This window comes from Acinonyx jubatus, chromosome X (assembly GCF_027475565.1).
Source record: "Acinonyx jubatus isolate Ajub_Pintada_27869175 chromosome X, VMU_Ajub_asm_v1.0, whole genome shotgun sequence".
Taxonomy (NCBI): domain Eukaryota; kingdom Metazoa; phylum Chordata; class Mammalia; order Carnivora; family Felidae; genus Acinonyx; species Acinonyx jubatus.
In genome coordinates, this window is record NC_069389.1 from 65,905,535 (window position 1) to 65,914,302 (window position 8,768).

An 8,768-nucleotide genomic window follows, 5' to 3' on the forward strand; every position below is an offset into this window, starting at 1 on the left:
AAGTCTGAGATTGTGATGCCTCCTGCTTTGGTCTTCTTCTTCAAAATTACTTTGGCTATTTGGGGCCTTTTGTGGTTCCATATGAATTTTAGGATTGTTTGTTCTAGCTTCGAGAAGAATGCTGGTGCAATTTTGATTGGGATTGCATTGAATGTGTAGATGGCTTTGGGTGGTATTGACATTTTGACAATATTTATTCTTCCAATCCATGAGCATGGAATGTTTTTCCATTTCTTTATATGTTCTTCAATTTCCTTCATAAGCATTCTATAGTCTTCAGCATACAGATCTCGTACATCTTTGGTTAGATTTATTCCTAGGTATTTTATGCTTCTTGGTGCAATTGTGAATGGGATCAGCTTCTCTATTTGTCTTTCTGTTACTTCATTGTTAGTGTATAAGAATGCAACTGATTTCTGTACATTGATTTTGTATCCTGCAACTTTGCTGAATTCATGTAACAGTTCTAGCAGACTTTTGGTGGAGTCTATCGGATTTTCCATGTATAGTATCATGTCATCTGCAAAAAGTGAAAGCTTGACTTCATCTTTGCCAATTTTGATGCCTTTGATTTCCTTTTGTTGTCTGATTGCTGATGCTAGAACTTTCAACACTATGTTAAACAATACCGGTGAGAGTGGACATCCCTGTCGTGTTCCTGATCTCAGGGAAAAAGCTCTCAGTTTTTCCCCATTGAGGATGATGTTAGCTTTGGGCTTTTCATAAATGGCTTTTATGATCTTTAAGTATGTTCCTTCTATCCCGACTTTCTCAAGGGTTTTATTAAGAAAGGTTGCTGAAATTTGTCAAAGGCCTTTTCTGCATCGATTAACAGCATCATACGGTTCTTATCTTTTCTTTTATTGATGTGATGTATCACATTGATTGATTCGTGAATGTTGAACCAGCCCTGCATCCCAGGAATGAATCTCACTTGGTCATGGTGAATAATTCTTTTTATATGCTGTTGAATTCGATTTGATAGTGTCTTGTTGAGAATTTTTGCATACATCTTCATCAGGGATATTGGCCTGTAGTTCTCTTTTTTTATTGGGTCTCTGTCTGGTTTGGGAATCAAAGTAATACTGGCTTCATAGAATGAGTCTGGAAGTTTTCCTTCCCTTTCTATTTTTTGGAATAGCTTCACATGGATAGGTATTATCTCTGCTTTAAACGTCTGGTAGAACTCCCCTGGGAAGCCATCTGGTCCTGGACTCTTATTTGTTGGGAGATTTTTGATGACTTATTGAATTTCTTCGCTGGTTATGAGTCTCTTCAAGCTTTCTATTTCCTCCTGATTGAGTTTTGGAGGCGTGTGGGCATTTAGGAATTTGTCCATTGCTTCCACGTTGTTCAGTGTTGGCATATAATTTTTCATAGTATTCCCTGATAATTGCTTGTATTTCTGAGGGATTGGTTGTCATAATTCCATTTTCATTCATGATTTTATCTATTTGGGTCATCTCCCTTTTCTTTTTGAGAAGCCTGGCTAGAGGTTTATCAATTTTGTTTATTTTTTCAAAAACTAACTCTTGGTTTCGTTGATTTGCTATACAGTTTTTTAGATTCTATATTGTTTATTTATCCTCTGATCTTTATTATTTCTCTTCTTCTGCTGGATTTAGGCTGTCTTAGCTGTTCTGCTTCTAGTTCCTTTAGGTGTGCTGTTAGATTTTGTATTTGGGATTTTTCTTGTTTCTTGAGATAGGCCTGGATTGCAATGTATTTTCCTTTCTGGACTGCCTTCACTGCATCCCAAAGCGTTTGGATTGTTGTATTTTCATTTTCGTTTGTTTCCATATATTTTTTAATTTCTTCTCTAATTGCCTGGTTGACCTATTCATTCTTTAGTAGGGTTTTCTTTAACCTCCATGTTTTTGGAGGTTTTCCAGACTTTTTCCTGTGGTTGATCTCAAGCTTCATCACATTGTGGTCTGAAAGTATGCATGGTATGATCTCAATTCTTGTATAGTTTTGAAGGGCTGTTTTGTGATCCAGTATGTGATCTATCTTGGAGCGTGTTCCATGTGCAGTCAAGAAAGTACTTTCTGTTGCTTTGGGATGCAGACTTCTAAATATATCTGTCAAGTCTATCTGATCCAATGTATCATTCAGGGCACTTGTTTCTTTATTGCCCATGTGTCTAGATGATCTATCCATTTCTGTAAGTGGAGTGTTAAAGTCCCCTGCAATTACCACATTCTTATCAATAAGGTTGCTTATGTTTGTGAGTAATTGTTTTATATATTTGGGGACTCCTGTATTCAGCGCGTAGACATTTATAATTGTTAGCTCTTCCTGATGGATAGACTCTGTGATTACTATAAAATGCCCTTCTTCATCTCTTGTTACAGCCTTTAATTTAAAGTCTAGTTTATCTGATATAAGTATGGCTACTCCAGCTTTCTTTTGACTTCCAGTGGCATGATAAATACTTCTCCATCCCCTCACTCTAAATCTGATGGTGTCCTCAGGTCTAAAATGAGTCCCTTTTTGACAGTAAATAGATGGGTCTTGTTTTTTTATCCATTCTGATACCCTATGTCTTTTAGTTGGCGCTTTTAGTCCACTTACATTCAGTGTTATTATAGAAAGATATGGGTATTAGAGTCATTGTGAGGTCTGTAGGTTTCATGCTTGTAGCGATGTCTCTGGTACTTTGTCTCACATGATCCCCCTTAGAACCTCTTGTAGGGCTGGTTTAGTGGTGACAAATTCCTTCAGTTTTTGTTTGTTTGGGAAGACCTTTATCTCTCCTTCTATTCTAAATGACAGACTTGCTGGATAAAGGATTCTCGGCTGCATGTTTTTTTGTGTTCATTACATTGAAGATCTCCTGCCATTCCTTTCTGGCCTGCCAAATTTCAGTAGAGAGATCGGTCACGAGTCTTATAGGTCTCCCTTTATATGTCAGAGCACGTTTATCTCTAGCTGCTTTCAGAATTTTCTCTTTATCTTTGTATTTTGCCAGTTTCACTATGATATGTCGTGCAGAAGATCGATTCAAGTTACGTCTGAAGGGAGTTCTCTGTGCCTCTTGGATTTCAATGCCTTTTTCCTTCCCCAGATCCCGGAAGTTCTCAGCTATTATTTCTTCAAGTACACCTTCAGCACCTTTCCCTCTCTCTTCCTCCTCTGGAATACCAATTATGCGTATATTATTTCTCTTTAGTGCATCACTTATTTCTCTAATTTTCCCCTCATACTCCTGGATTTTTTTATCTCCCTTTTTTTCAGCTTCTTCTTTTTCCATAATTTTCTCTTCTAGTTCACCTATTCTCTCCTCTGCCTCTTCAATCCGAGCCGTAGTTGTCTCCATTTTATTTTGCAACTTGTTGATAGCATTTCTTAGCTCCCCCTGGCTGTTCCTTTGTCCCTTGATCTCTGTAGCAAGAGATTCTCTGGTGTCCTTTATACTGTTTTCAAGCCCAGTGATTAATTTTATGACTATTATTCTAAATTTACTTTCTGTTATATTGTTTAAATCATTTTTGATCAGTTCGTTAGTTGTTGTTATTTCCTGGACATTTTTCTCAGGGGAATTCTTCCATTTCATCATTTTGGATAGTCCCTGGAGTGGTGCAGGACTGTGGGGCACTTCCCCTGTGCTGTCTTGATTAACTTGCATTGGTGGAAGGGGCCGCGGTCAGATCTGATGTCTGCCCCCATCTCACTTCTGGGGCCACAGTCAGACTGGTGTGTGCCTTCTCTTCCCCTTTCCTAGGGGCGGTATTCACTGTGAGGTGGTGTGGTCCGTCTGGGTTACTTGCACACTGCCAGGCTTGTGGTGCTGGGGATCTGGCGTATTAGCTGGGGTGGATTGGCAAGGTGCACAGCGGTGGGAGGGGTAGGCTCAGGTCGCTTTTCCTTCTGAGATCCACTTCGGGAGGAGCCCTGCAGCACCAGGAGGGAGTCAGACCCGCTGGAGGGATGGATCTGCAGAAACACAGAGTTGGGTGTTTGTGGGGTGCAAGCAAGTTCCCTGGCAGGAACTGGTTCCCTTTGGGATATTGGCTGGGGGCTGGGCGAGGGAGATGGCACTGGTGAGCAACTTTGTTCCCCGCCAAGCTGAGCTTTGCCCTCCGGTGCTCAACAACTCTCTCTCCCATTGTCCTCCAGCCCTCCCATTCTCCAAGCAGAGCTGTTACCTTATAACCTTCCAGATGTCAAGTCCCGCTTGCTGTGGGAACACACTCCGTCCAGCCCCTCCGCTTTTGCAAGCCAGACTCAGGGGCTCTGCTTGGCCAGGGTGGGGGGGGGGCGCCCCTCTGCCCTGGCTCCCTCCCACCAGTCCGTGGAGCGTGCACTCCTCTCTGCCCTTCCTACCCTCTTCCGTGGGTCTCTCGTCTGCACTTGGCTCCGGAGACACCGTTCTCTGCATATATCTTTTTGAATTAGTGTTTTTATCAAATAAATGTGATCCACCAGATTAACAAAATAATGATAGAAATCATACGATGATCTCAATAAGAAGCATATAAAGGATTTGACAAAATTTAACATCATTTCATGATTTTAAAAAATCTCAACAAACTAGTTATAGAAGGAACATACCAAACATAATAAAAGCCAAATATGAAAAATCCACAGACAACATTATACTCAATGGTGAAAAACTGAGAGCTTTAATTTCAATAACAAGACAGGGATGTCTACACTCACCACCTATTCAACTACTACTGGAAGTTATAGCCATAGCAATAAGGCAAGAAAAGTTGGTAAGGAAGAAGTAAAATTGTCACTATTTGCAAATGATATAATATTATACATAGAACGCTATAAAGACTCCATGAAAAATAAACTACTAAAAATAATAAGTGAATGCATTAAGGTTGCAGGATACAAAGTTAATATGCAGAAATCTGATGTGTTTCTATACACTAATGACAAAATAGCAGAAATTGTCTGTGAAATTCTTTATCTCTTGTTCAATTCTCAATAATAATATTGCTGAATAAGGTGTTCTGGTTGTAGGATTTTTCCTTTTAGGTCTTTTGGTTTGCAAAATTTCTGCTGAGAAATGAACTGTCAGCCATATGGTGTTTCCCAAACAGTGTGTAACTGTTTGCTTTTATCTTGCTGGACGTAAAATTCTCTCTTTATCTGTAATTGTTGCCATTTATTATTTTTTTCCTTGGTATGGACATCCTTGTGTTCATCTTTTGGGGAACTCTCTGTGCTTCCTGGACCTAGATGTATTGTTTTCCTTATCCATATTAAGAGAGTATTCAGCTTTAAATTTCTTCAAATATATTTTCTGCCCCCTTATCTTTCTCTTATCCTTCTGGGGTCTTGTAATTTAAAAGTTACTATGTGAGGGGTGCTTGGGTGTCTCAATAGGTTAAGCATCCAACTCTTGATTTTGGCTCAGATCATGATCCCACAGTTTATGAGATGAAGCCCCACGTAAGGCTCTGTGCTGATAACATGGAGCCTGCTTAGGATTCTCTCTCTCTCTTTCTCTTTCTCTCGCCTTCTTTTCCCCCTCAGTTCTCACATACAATAAAGATTAAAAAATAAACGTTACTATGTAAGATGATGTCACAAAGATCCTTAACCTATTCTCATTATTATTTATTTTTCTTTTTTGCTGTGCAGCTCTGTTGCACTCCCTTACACATGTCTTAGGGTCCTGGCTGCTGCTGCCCTGTGATCCATGGAGATATGTTGGCCTTCAGCCTGGCTGTCTTTAATGAGTCACTGTGACTACTGTGGGTACAATGGTGGGCAGGGTTTGTCCCAAACATTTCTGGAATTCCTGACTATAGATGCTAAGCTGAACTTCAGCCTGACTGTCTCCAATGAGCTGCTGTGACTGCTGTGGGTGAGGTGGTGGTCAGGGTTTGCTCCTCACCTACCAAGGGCAGGAGTAGCTTTAGGGGGATACTGTTCTTGGATGGGGCTGCCTACTGGGTTTGTTGGTGTGGGAACTGCTTTGAAAGGGCACCTGCCAGGATGTGGTTGTTGCATGGAGTGGCAAACAGGAAAACTCTGGGCAGGGCATACAGTGTTGGAAAGGTTGATGCATAGTGTCAGAAATGGCTCAAAAAACTATCTGGGTATCTATACTGGTGAAGAGTGAGAAAAGTGGTGCTTGCCAGAACTTTTGTTCCTCGAGAAAGCTACTTCAGACACCTTCTGGCACACATCCTAAAATTCACCAATAAATATCCACATATGCCACAGGTTCTTTCCAAACTGCTGCTTCTGTATGTGTCTTGAGCCTAGTTATTTAGCATAATATCCCTTAAGGTGGAATGTCAGTTTCCTATCACCCTCTGACTCTCCTAGAGTTAACCTCTGATGATTTTTAAAGCTCCCAAAGTTAAGCCTCACTAATTCTCAAAGTCAGACCTGATGGGAACTTGCCTTCCTGTGTGTGGGTCCCCAGGGTCACTGCTGCCTTTGTGTGATTTGACCCTTTGATGTCACTCTCATTTCTGGGTGTTTGGATGAGAGTTTGGTTCTTAATTGCATCTTTGCCCTTACTACCCTTTCCAATGTGGCATTTTCCCTATGATTATCTGTAGAATATTTGTTCTGCCAGCCTTCAGATTAAATTGCAAAATATGCTGTTATTGCCTTGGTTGATCTATTGGAGGTGCGGAGCTCAGGATCCTCTTGCTCTGCCATCTTCCTTTCCTCATCTATCATTGTGGTTTTGACAAACATCTTTTCATGTCTTTATTGGACATTTGTTTATGTGGGGTTTTTTTGTGGTTTCAAGTTTTTATTTAAATTCCAGTTAGTTAACATACAGTGTAATATTAATTTAAGGTATAGGATTTAGTGATTCTTCACTTACATACAACACCCAGTTCTCATCACAACAACTGCCCTCCTTAATATACATCACCCATTTTACTGATCCTCTGCCCACCTCCCCTCCAACAACCCTGTTTGTTCGCCATAGTTGAGTCTGTTTCTTGGTTTGCCTCTCTCTTTTTCCCCACTATGTTCATCTATTTTATATATTAAATTCCACATATGAATGAAATCATATGGTATTTGTTTTTCTCTGACTGATGTATTTCGCTTAGCATAATACTCTCTAGCTCCATCAGCAGTTTTGCAAATGGCAAGATTTCTTTCCTTATAATGGCTGAGTAAAATTTGATTGTATATATAAATATACCACCTCTTCTTTATCCATTCATCAGTCAATGGACATTTGGGCTCTTTCAATAATTTGGCTGTTGTTGATAATGCTACTATAAACATCGAGTGCATGTATCCCTTCAGATCAGTATTTTTGTATCTTTTGGGAAAAATACCTTGTAGTGCAATTGCTGGGACATAAGGCTAACTTTTTGAGGAACCTCCATCCAGTTTTCCAGAGTGGCTGCACCAGTTTGCATTCCCACCAACAGTGTAAGAGGGTTCCCCTTTCTCTGCATCTTTGCCAAGACCTATTGTTTCCTTTGTTGTTTGTTTTAGTCATTTTGACAGTTGTGAGTTGATATCTCACCATAATTTTAATTCATAGTTCCCTGATTAAAAGTGATGTTGAGCATCTTTTCATGTGTCTGTTAGCCATTTGTATGTCTTTGAAAAGTGTCTATTCATGTCTTCTGCCCATTTTCAAACAAGATTATTTGATTTTTGGTGTTAAATTTCATTAGTTCTTTATGTATTTTGAATACTAACCCTTTATCAGATATCACTTGCAATTATGATATGACCTCCCAATCCGAAGGTTGCCTTTTAGTTTCATTGATTGTTTCCTTCACTCTGCAGATTTTATCATTTGTGTAGTTTCTTTGGAGAGATATCTATTCATACTCTTTGTCCATATATTAATTGGGTTACTTGTACTTTAATTGTTGATTTTTACGTGTCCTTTTATATTTTAAAAAACATTTATTGTCAGACATATCATTTGCAAATATTTTCTCCCACTCAATGGGTTTACTTTTTACTTTTTCAATAGTATCTTTTGAAGCATTAAAGTTTTAAATTTTTGACAAAGCCCACTTTATGTATTATTTTCTTTGGTTGCTGTCTTAGTCACCGCTGGCTGTCATAACAAGATACAATAGACTTGTTAGCTTAAATGACAAATATTTATTACTCATAGTTCTGAAGAATGGAAAAGTCCAAGATCAAGGTGCCAGTATATTTGGTTCCTGGTGAGAACTCTCTTCCTGACATAAACTGCCGCCTTCTCACTGTGTCTTCCTGTGATGAAGAGGAAGAGAGAGCTCTGATCTCTTCCTTCTCATATAAGGACTCTAATCCCATCTCACCCTCATGATATCATTTTAAGCTAATTACTTCCCCCAAAGCCCCACTTCCAAATACCATCATATAGGTGATTAACTCTGCAGCATCAGGATTATGAGGGAACTCAGACATTCAGTCCATAGCAGTTGCTCTTATTTTTGATGCCTTCTCTACGAAACTGCTGCCTAATTCAAAGTTTTAAAGATTTACACTTCAGTTTTCTGCTGTTTTTTTTTAAGTTTGTATCATAAATTTGGGTATTTAATCCAATTGTCAGTTTTATGTATTGTGGGAGATGCAGGAGAGAAGCATCAAAGAAAAAGACTTCAAAAGGGAAGGGCTGGAGAAGGTGCAAGGCCTTAGGACATGTTTATACAGCTGAACGTGGCTGCAGTTCTTAACATTGTAGGGCCTGATCCTCCTTCACACTTGACCCTTCCTAGTGATACAGAAACCAATTAACTCGAAATTCAACCTTGAAAAGCTAAACCATTAGATTGATTAACACACTTGCTTAGCTGACTTTATGCACATAGTATTTAGTA